Here is an 8,142-nt window from a genome sequence, read left to right as displayed (position 1 = left end):
TTCAGCAGGCTTCTGAATATTCATGAAGCAGAGCAGAGAAGAAAGCCTATGGTGTTGTGGTGAGCCAGTGCTGAATGATGGGGAGGAAGCCCAGATTTGTAGCACTCCAGTCTCTGTGGTATAAACACTCCCAACCTTGGCTGATTTCAAGCTATCATCTACTTGCAAAATTCCTGAATGTTTAATAATGTCAGTTCCAGCACACTGCCCCAAATCTCAAGGTCACATAGCCTGGCCTTTCTGTTGGCAAGCTTCTGCTACCTTTCCATGCCTTGGTTTACTCATCTGTCAAGTGGTGATAAATATAGTATCTATATCTTGTGTGGTAGTTGTGGAAACTAGATGCGTAAAAAGCTGTGAAGGACTAAGAGTGTAAAGGATTTGTGCTATTCGCATCACCATGTCCTTCTGCATGGTGTAAGTCCATGAAGGCTTAGTGCAATTACGATGCTGGATTTTCCCCTTTTATAAGATAGTCATCCACAGCAACTGTCAACAATGTGTTACACTAGACACTGCTGGAAACCTAACTTGAAAGAGAGCATTCATTTTCCTTCTAATTGTCAGTCCATAGCTAGCCATGCCATTTTCCACAGCGCATGTATTCTCACACTCTGAGCTTTATCTTTTCCTGGGAAAAGAAAAATATGATTTTCTTAAACAACTTGCTAAAAGAAGTGGAAGGAATATGAGGAATTTCTTTATAAATGAGTACATGCACTTAGTATTATGTGTACATAGGTACAAAATGCACATACACTATTGCATGCACAAATATTTCCCTTCTGATGCATGGTGAGGCATGCCTGTAATCCCAGCAGCTCAGGAGGCTGAGGCAGGAGGATCATGAGTTCAAAGCCAGCCTCAGCAACTTAGTCTTCTAAGCAACTCAGTGAGACACTGTCTCTAAATAAAATACAAAACAGAGCTGGGGATATGGCTTGGTGGTTAAGCACCCCTGGGTTCACCCCCAATACCCAAAAAAGAAGAAAGAAATATTCCCCCTTTGCACTCCATTTGTCTTAGGTTTCTCGGTATCCATTTCAATTCCAGAGGAAGGAAAAATTTTTTTATAGGATGCCCTTGGACAGAAATGCCTCAGGAGGTGCAAGCTCCATCCCAGTCAACTCTCAGATGATGTGTCTTATAATTCTGGAGACCAGCCACCCTTAACCTCAGTCAAGAGCTTGTATAAGTATTAATTAATAATGGTAAACAGCTTTTAGATATGAAAGAACTATCACCTAGCTTATTATTAACCTCTGAATTCTTAAATGTTATTAGGTAGTTGATATTAAGAGGAACATCCCCCAGTAATTTCTCCCAGAGCTGAATGAAACTAGTCAGTTGATGACTGTAGGTCATTGGTGGTGGGCTGGGGACACCTCCCGGAGCTGAGCCTGGCACAGTCCTGTATCCTCTGGTTGGTAGATAATACTGAATAAGATAGGATAGTTAGTGGGTCCCAATGAAGGCTTTTTTTTTTTTTTTTTAATGTAAAGGCCACTCCATGAGGTTAACCATTAGAAACATTCCAACCAACTCCTCTGTCCTGGGGTTATGGGAATAGGGAAGCAGAACACACCTGAGTAGTAAAGGCTACAGACTCAAAGGCTAACCAATATCCAATACCCATTTAGAATGGGTTTTTGTTCAATGCCCCTAACTACAATCTAGACTAGAATATTTAAGTGGTAACCTGCTCTCAGGTCCCCTCGTACCTTGCAAGAGTTCTATCTTTTTTCTTCTCACTTCATAAATCCTAATTCTTTCACTCTTACTTTCCATTGTGGCCCATGGATTTCATTCTTCAAATTTATGAGACAAGAACCCAGAAAGTAATTGTCAGTGAGCATTTAGATCCAACATTAGTAGCTGCAACACACCACTGGATGGTAGTGGAGAAGGATCCGGGTTTTCCTGCAGCTATCTTTGGAGCTGACACTAGCAAGCATCTCCTGCTGTGATGAGCTGCTAACACTAAAATGGGATTTCTTAACTGCAGAGGCCTGCAGCCTACATGGACCTCACCTTCCAGCAGAAGCAGAGAGTTGAGTTTCATCTCAGACTCCAATTTCAATACTCTAGGCCCTGGATTGAGCTGAGAGAACTATATCTCATTTAGATCTATTAAGACTAATTTTTCTATTAAAGACAGAAGAGAACTTTGTAGTTTTCTGGGTTGGGGATATAGCTCAGTGGTATAATGCTTGCCTAGCATGTGAAGCTTAGGGTTTGATTCCCAGTATCATGTAATTTTCCACCAAATACTTCTGAATTCTTTCATCTACGGATTTTAAATGCTTATTTAATCTCTCAATAATCTCAGGAACTCTCTGAGACTGTATTGTAATGAAGTAGGTTGGACTACCTCCTGCTGTCCTTGATCCGGTTCAAGGTTAACCATTTAAATGGGTTTCTTTTTTCTCAGAAGTATAACATACATGAGGCTTCTAGATCAGCATTTTCTAGTCATTGAATCTTCTAAAAAGGTCAAGTATTTCCCATCTCATTATCATCTATGGTCCTTATATAGACTATATTATGGTTCCTCTATACTTAAGATTTTTAAAAAATAATTTCTTGAGACAGAGGTCTTGCTATGGAGCCTGGATAGCCTCAAACTCCTGCTCAAGTGACCCACAGCAGCCTCTTGAGTACCTGGGTCTATAGATGCACACCATTCCCCCTGGCTTATACTTATGGTTTAAATTAGAGACACATATAATGTGTAATTGAAATTACTGTGCTAATTTTTTCAGATGAACCAATCTCAGCTGTTCCACAGGAAAAACAAAATGTAATTGGCATCACAAACTAAACTCTAGGCCATTGATTTCCTAAAATAAAGAAATGAAGATTTCATTTCCAAGTCTGCTTTCAGCATGTGTGTGTATGTGTGTGTGTGTATATACATATTCAGATACACACACACACACACACACACACAGAGCTGTGAATGAACTGTGGGCGTGTCTAAGCCATCTCTAAGTGGAGGGGCACCCTTCAGAGAACTCTTGGTGTGATCTCACCAATCTGAGACTGCTTTGTTGCCTTAGAAAACATCCTGCTCAAAAAGAATTCTGTGATATCACAGAATTTATTGGCTCAGACAGCCCTAGGTTCAAATGCAACTCCCCAGAAGTGGAGAGAGACACCAGTGCCCAACTATCCGGGTTGCGCCAGCTGCCTGGAGGAGAAAGAATGACTGCACAAGTGGTAAGTCCCCACTCAGGCTACTTGCCCACCATGGCTTGCTTCTTGTTTACCTTGAGGAACCTCATCACAGTAAATTCCTTGATATGTTTCACCTCAAATAAACCTTTATGGGGCTTTTCTCCTTTGTTAGGGTCAGACCCATCAGATCTTTTCCACCCATCAAAGCCTCACTTAAAAAAAAAAAGAAAAACTTTTTTTAAAAAAATTTTGCTCTATTTTTTGATATTACCTTTCAACCTTTTATTTCTTGCCAGCCCACACCTCCAAGGGCTACCTATTCCCTCCCCACACAGGCCACTGGTGACACATACATATATATAAGTGACTACATTCTGGCCAAGAAATAAGCAAACTGTTACATTCAACATCAGAGAAATATTCTTGCATGGAAAGGGTATGCGCTCCTCCAGCTTCTCTTCCAACTGAGGCAGAGAGTTTGGGCTTTAGAGCATAATATGGGGAAAAAAATACCTGCACACTCACTGGCCTATATACCCACCTTAGATGATCACAACATGTTATCCAAAACCAAATCATTACCCTCTAGAGCAAATCATGACCTTCTATACCTGGAACATGAAAACAGGAGGACAAAACTCTGGACCAGGCCTCGGAGTGTCACATAACCCCTGGACAGGACTGCTAGCTGGATTTATTTTAGGTAAGAGAAATGCACTTACGTCTAGGCTAAGCCATTTTTATTTGTGTTTGCTGCCACATGTGACCAAACCTAAATGTAACTGAAACAATTACATTACATTTAGGAAACATATTTACATTATAGGGAAAGAAAGAAAGAAGAAATGAAGGAAGGAAGGGGAAAAGAAGGGAAGGGAAGGAAGAGAGAGAGAGAGAGAGAGAGAGAGAGAGAGAGAAACAAACTTGTCTTTCAGAAGAATCTCACCTTCCGGATGCAAAGAAGATCTGGGGCTCTTGTTCACAGACTTTCCTAGAGTTCTCTTATTTGTTCCCAAACTTGAAGTTCTACTCATAGATTAAACCTTCCTAAACCTGCATCTACAGCTCATCCATACCTACACAGTCACTGGCCTATATACCCACCTTGGATGATCACAGATACTATCCCAAACCAAAATCATTACCCTCTGTAATCTAATTCTGTTTCCTCTCTCCATGAATAATAGCTACCGTCATCTACCCTTCTTCATGACAGAAACCTGAGCAGCACCTTGACTTCTCCCTCCCCTTCATTAAACGCTAGATTGTGATTGTCCATCTCCCCATTAAAACTTTCTCCTAAGGAGGAATCAGATCTTATTCACCTGTGTTTATTCAGTGTCTATCACACCATGAGATAGATGCACAAATATTAATATCTTATGCATTTTCCAGCCCTTCCTATGCTCTTTAAAACCACATGTGACTATTTTACAAAATATTATTTTAAACTCTTTTGCTTTTTTCATTAAACATTATAGTATAGGAAATTTCCCATGCTATTAAAACTCTCTATGAATCATTTCTAATGGCTGCATAATATTCCATGACTTAGCAGCTACGACTGTGCACTGACTGTGTGTCAGGAACTATGATGAGCATTTTATATGTATCCTTATTAGATCTCCATGTTTTAGATGAGGAAACAAAGGCACAGAGGAGCAGAGCTCTCTACTTGTGGTGACTATGACTAATGACCCACAACAGATCATGAGCCCATGGAAGGCAGGACTCATGCCACTTATGGGTAAGAGTAGGCCCTCAAATATTTTTGAAAGGATAAAAACAACAACTGACTGGAATGACAATTAACCAGAGATTTATCTTACCTTGAAAAACCTTAAAATCTATCCTTTTCATATCTCATTATATTGAGGAAAGGGCATTAAACACTGTCAGATGTCTTACAAACATTATCCTATTTGATTCTAAGAACTCAACCACAGGGTGAACTATTCCCTCTTGGCATGGAAATGAACTCATGCCTACAAGATACAAATATATTTTCTACTTCCTATTCAAGAGAAATCCTTGTATGAAATATATTTATTGTTTTCTTAAATGGATAATCAGCTTTCCCACTTCCTCATATTTATTGCAAAGCCAGAATGTACCTGAGTAGAGGTAAAATGTACAGATTCCTATATAAATGCTACATAATCATAATCATTGTTGTTTGCTCCTCTTGGTCCACTGATATAGGAGCAGAGCACACACTGGGGTGTAAATGAGTGCAGAAATTATTTCCATGAACATTACTAATGTAGTCCTAGGAAGCAGAAGCAGCCTGGTGTGTGTGTGTAGGAGTTAGTGGGTGGCACCATGACTAACAAGAACAGAAACTCAGATTACAATAGAGAACAGTTCAGCATTGATTAGGAACCTGGACTTTGGAGCCAGATCCCTCAGTTTCAAGTTTGGGCTCTGTCACTTACAGACTGCATGACTTTAAGCAATTTATCTAACCTCTGTATGTGTTCATTTATTCATCTGTGAAATGAGATAACAGCAACATCTATCTGTTTAAATTAATTTTTAAAGTGCTTAGAGCAGTGGCTCATAGAAACTGCTTTACAAGGGTTTCTTCCTATTACTATTACTCCATGAGGAATGTGAATAGACAATTCAGATAATGAAATACTACATGTGAAATACAGCTTAAACCATGTTACACAGCATATGGGAAAAATGTCTTACTTCATTAATAGAGAAACACAAAATAAACATTTTTAACTTCTCAAGTGGCAAGCAATAACTTTTAAAAACCTATAGTTATTTCTTACTACTCATTAAGTACAGGAAAATCATTGAGCTTGTAGAGTTACCAATAAGTACATCCCATTTCAAAGGCTCTAGAACTCTTTAGAAAGTTCATACTCTGACCTACAAACACCTACAAACCTGTCCCAAGAAAATAAGTATCAATGCAGCAAAACTTTTATGTGCAAGAAAAGTATTTCTAACCTGTTATTCTGTCACAGCAAAAAACAAATTGGCAGCAGAATGTTCAAATAGCTAAATAAATATATGGAATTTTATAGTTACTGGGAAAACTATTAAGGACTTGTAATAATATAAAAAATATTTATTAAGTAACAAAACAGAACACAGAATACACAAAAGAGACACAAGAATACTAATAGTGGTTGTCTCTAGGTGTGATTATATGTGATTTTACTGTAGTCTCCAAGTTTTATAAAAACAAATAATTTTACAGACAATACCAATAAGCAGAACAACCTCCCATGCTCCCCACTTCCTGTAGGATAAAGCCTCTATACTTTTTAACTCTTGGATCTCATCATTCTATCTACCAAGCCCTCTTGATGAGATTCATTCTAAATGAACAAGCCATGATATTTTCTAACTTGTTTCTGTTTTCAGCCATGAATTCCTCCTCCATTACCTTTGACCCCCTGATAAAACATCTATCCAACATCTTCCTGCAGCTGTTATTCTACAGCCTTTACAGATGCCAGATTGCACTAAATTACAAGAAAAGCAGATGCAAAGAAGCAGAATCATCATTAAGAATGAGGTTGTGATCAGGTGTGCATGCTTGCATGCCAGCTACTTGAGTCTGAGGCAGAAGAATCACAAGTTTGAGGCCATTCCAAGCAATTTAGCAATACACTACATGGAATGGCATGGCATGGAATGGCATGGGGATGTAGTTCAGCATGCAAGGCCCTGGGTTTAATCTCCAGCAACACAAAAGCAAAAAACAAAAGAAGGAGGTTGTGCTTTATTCAAATCTCTTCTCTCCTGCCAGTACTTGGCACATAGATGGCCAAAACACATCTGCTAGATGAGTAAACATCAGTACCAGAATGGTGAGGTGGGAGCTGGCCTAGAGCACCTCTATTTGTTGGCCTAGAGCACCTCTATTTGTTGAGTTATTTAAGGAAAGCAATCCCTGAGGAGGCAACTGGGAATGCAAACAGGCTGAGCTTGTAAGTTACTCAAATGCTGAGCTTCTGCCTCCTCACTTGTAAAACAGAAGTAAATCCAATAACAACTCAAGGTTGTTGTGAAGATTGACTGAGAATGTAAGGCACGGACATAAAAAAGATATAAAAGTACTAACAGTGGTCAAATATCAGTTCCCCTTCCTCTTGCTGAAGGCATTAAAGCTATATTTTCCATAAGCAGCCAGGAGTCAAGGACGATATACATCAGAACCCCCAGGATAGTGACATGTGGCATACAGAGATATACACTTTTGGCAAACTATCATACAAATCCTCTAAAACTTGCTCTCTGCACTATGTCAGGTGGCCTCCTGAAGGCGCTGCGCAGCGACTCCTATGTGGAGCTGAGCCAGTACGGGGACCAGCACTTCCGGGGTGACAATGAAGAACAAGAAAAATTACTGAAGAAAAGCTGTACATTGTATGTTGGAAATCTTTCTTTTTACACAATTGAAGAACAAATTTATGAACTCTTCAGCAAAAGTGGTGACATAAAGAAGATAATTTTGGGTCTGGATAAAGTAAAAAAAACAGCATGTGGATTCTGTTTTGTGGAATACTATTCAAGAGCAGATGCAGAAAATGCCATGTGGTATATAAATGGAACACGTCTGGATGACCGGATCATTCGCACAGACTGGGATGCAGGTTTTAAGGAGGGCAGACAGTATGGACGTGGGCGATCAGGTGGCCAGGTTCCAGATGAGTGTCAACAAGACTATGATGCTGGGAGAGGTGGCTATGGAAAGCTGGCACAAAAGCAGTGAATGGTGAGAGCCCATCAGTGCAAAATTCCCTCCACTGGCCTGTTGTTTGTTGAAGAACATTACCCACAGTCTGATCAATGTCTCTTCTGAGCTGGAAGCCTTTACATGGTTTCCACTGAAAATTATTAAAGGACAGAATACAAAAGAATGCCTTTAATTCTAGTCTTAGAATATTGGTCATGTGTCAAATTACCAGATGATTTTCTGTTACTAGGTCTAAAATTGTG

At 39.5% G+C, this 8,142-nt stretch overlaps 1 pseudogene; it reads left to right on the top strand.

The window, feature by feature from the left end:
* The first annotated feature begins 7,439 nt into the window (after positions 1–7,439).
* On the top strand, positions 7,440–7,915 carry LOC114088313 (nuclear cap-binding protein subunit 2 pseudogene; annotated as a pseudogene).
* The last annotated feature ends 227 nt before the right edge of the window (positions 7,916–8,142 follow it).

This window comes from Marmota flaviventris, unplaced genomic scaffold (assembly GCF_047511675.1).
Source record: "Marmota flaviventris isolate mMarFla1 unplaced genomic scaffold, mMarFla1.hap1 Scaffold_1063, whole genome shotgun sequence".
In the NCBI taxonomy this organism is placed as follows: Eukaryota; Metazoa; Chordata; class Mammalia; order Rodentia; family Sciuridae; genus Marmota; species Marmota flaviventris.
This window is presented reverse-complemented; position numbering and strand designations above follow the sequence as displayed.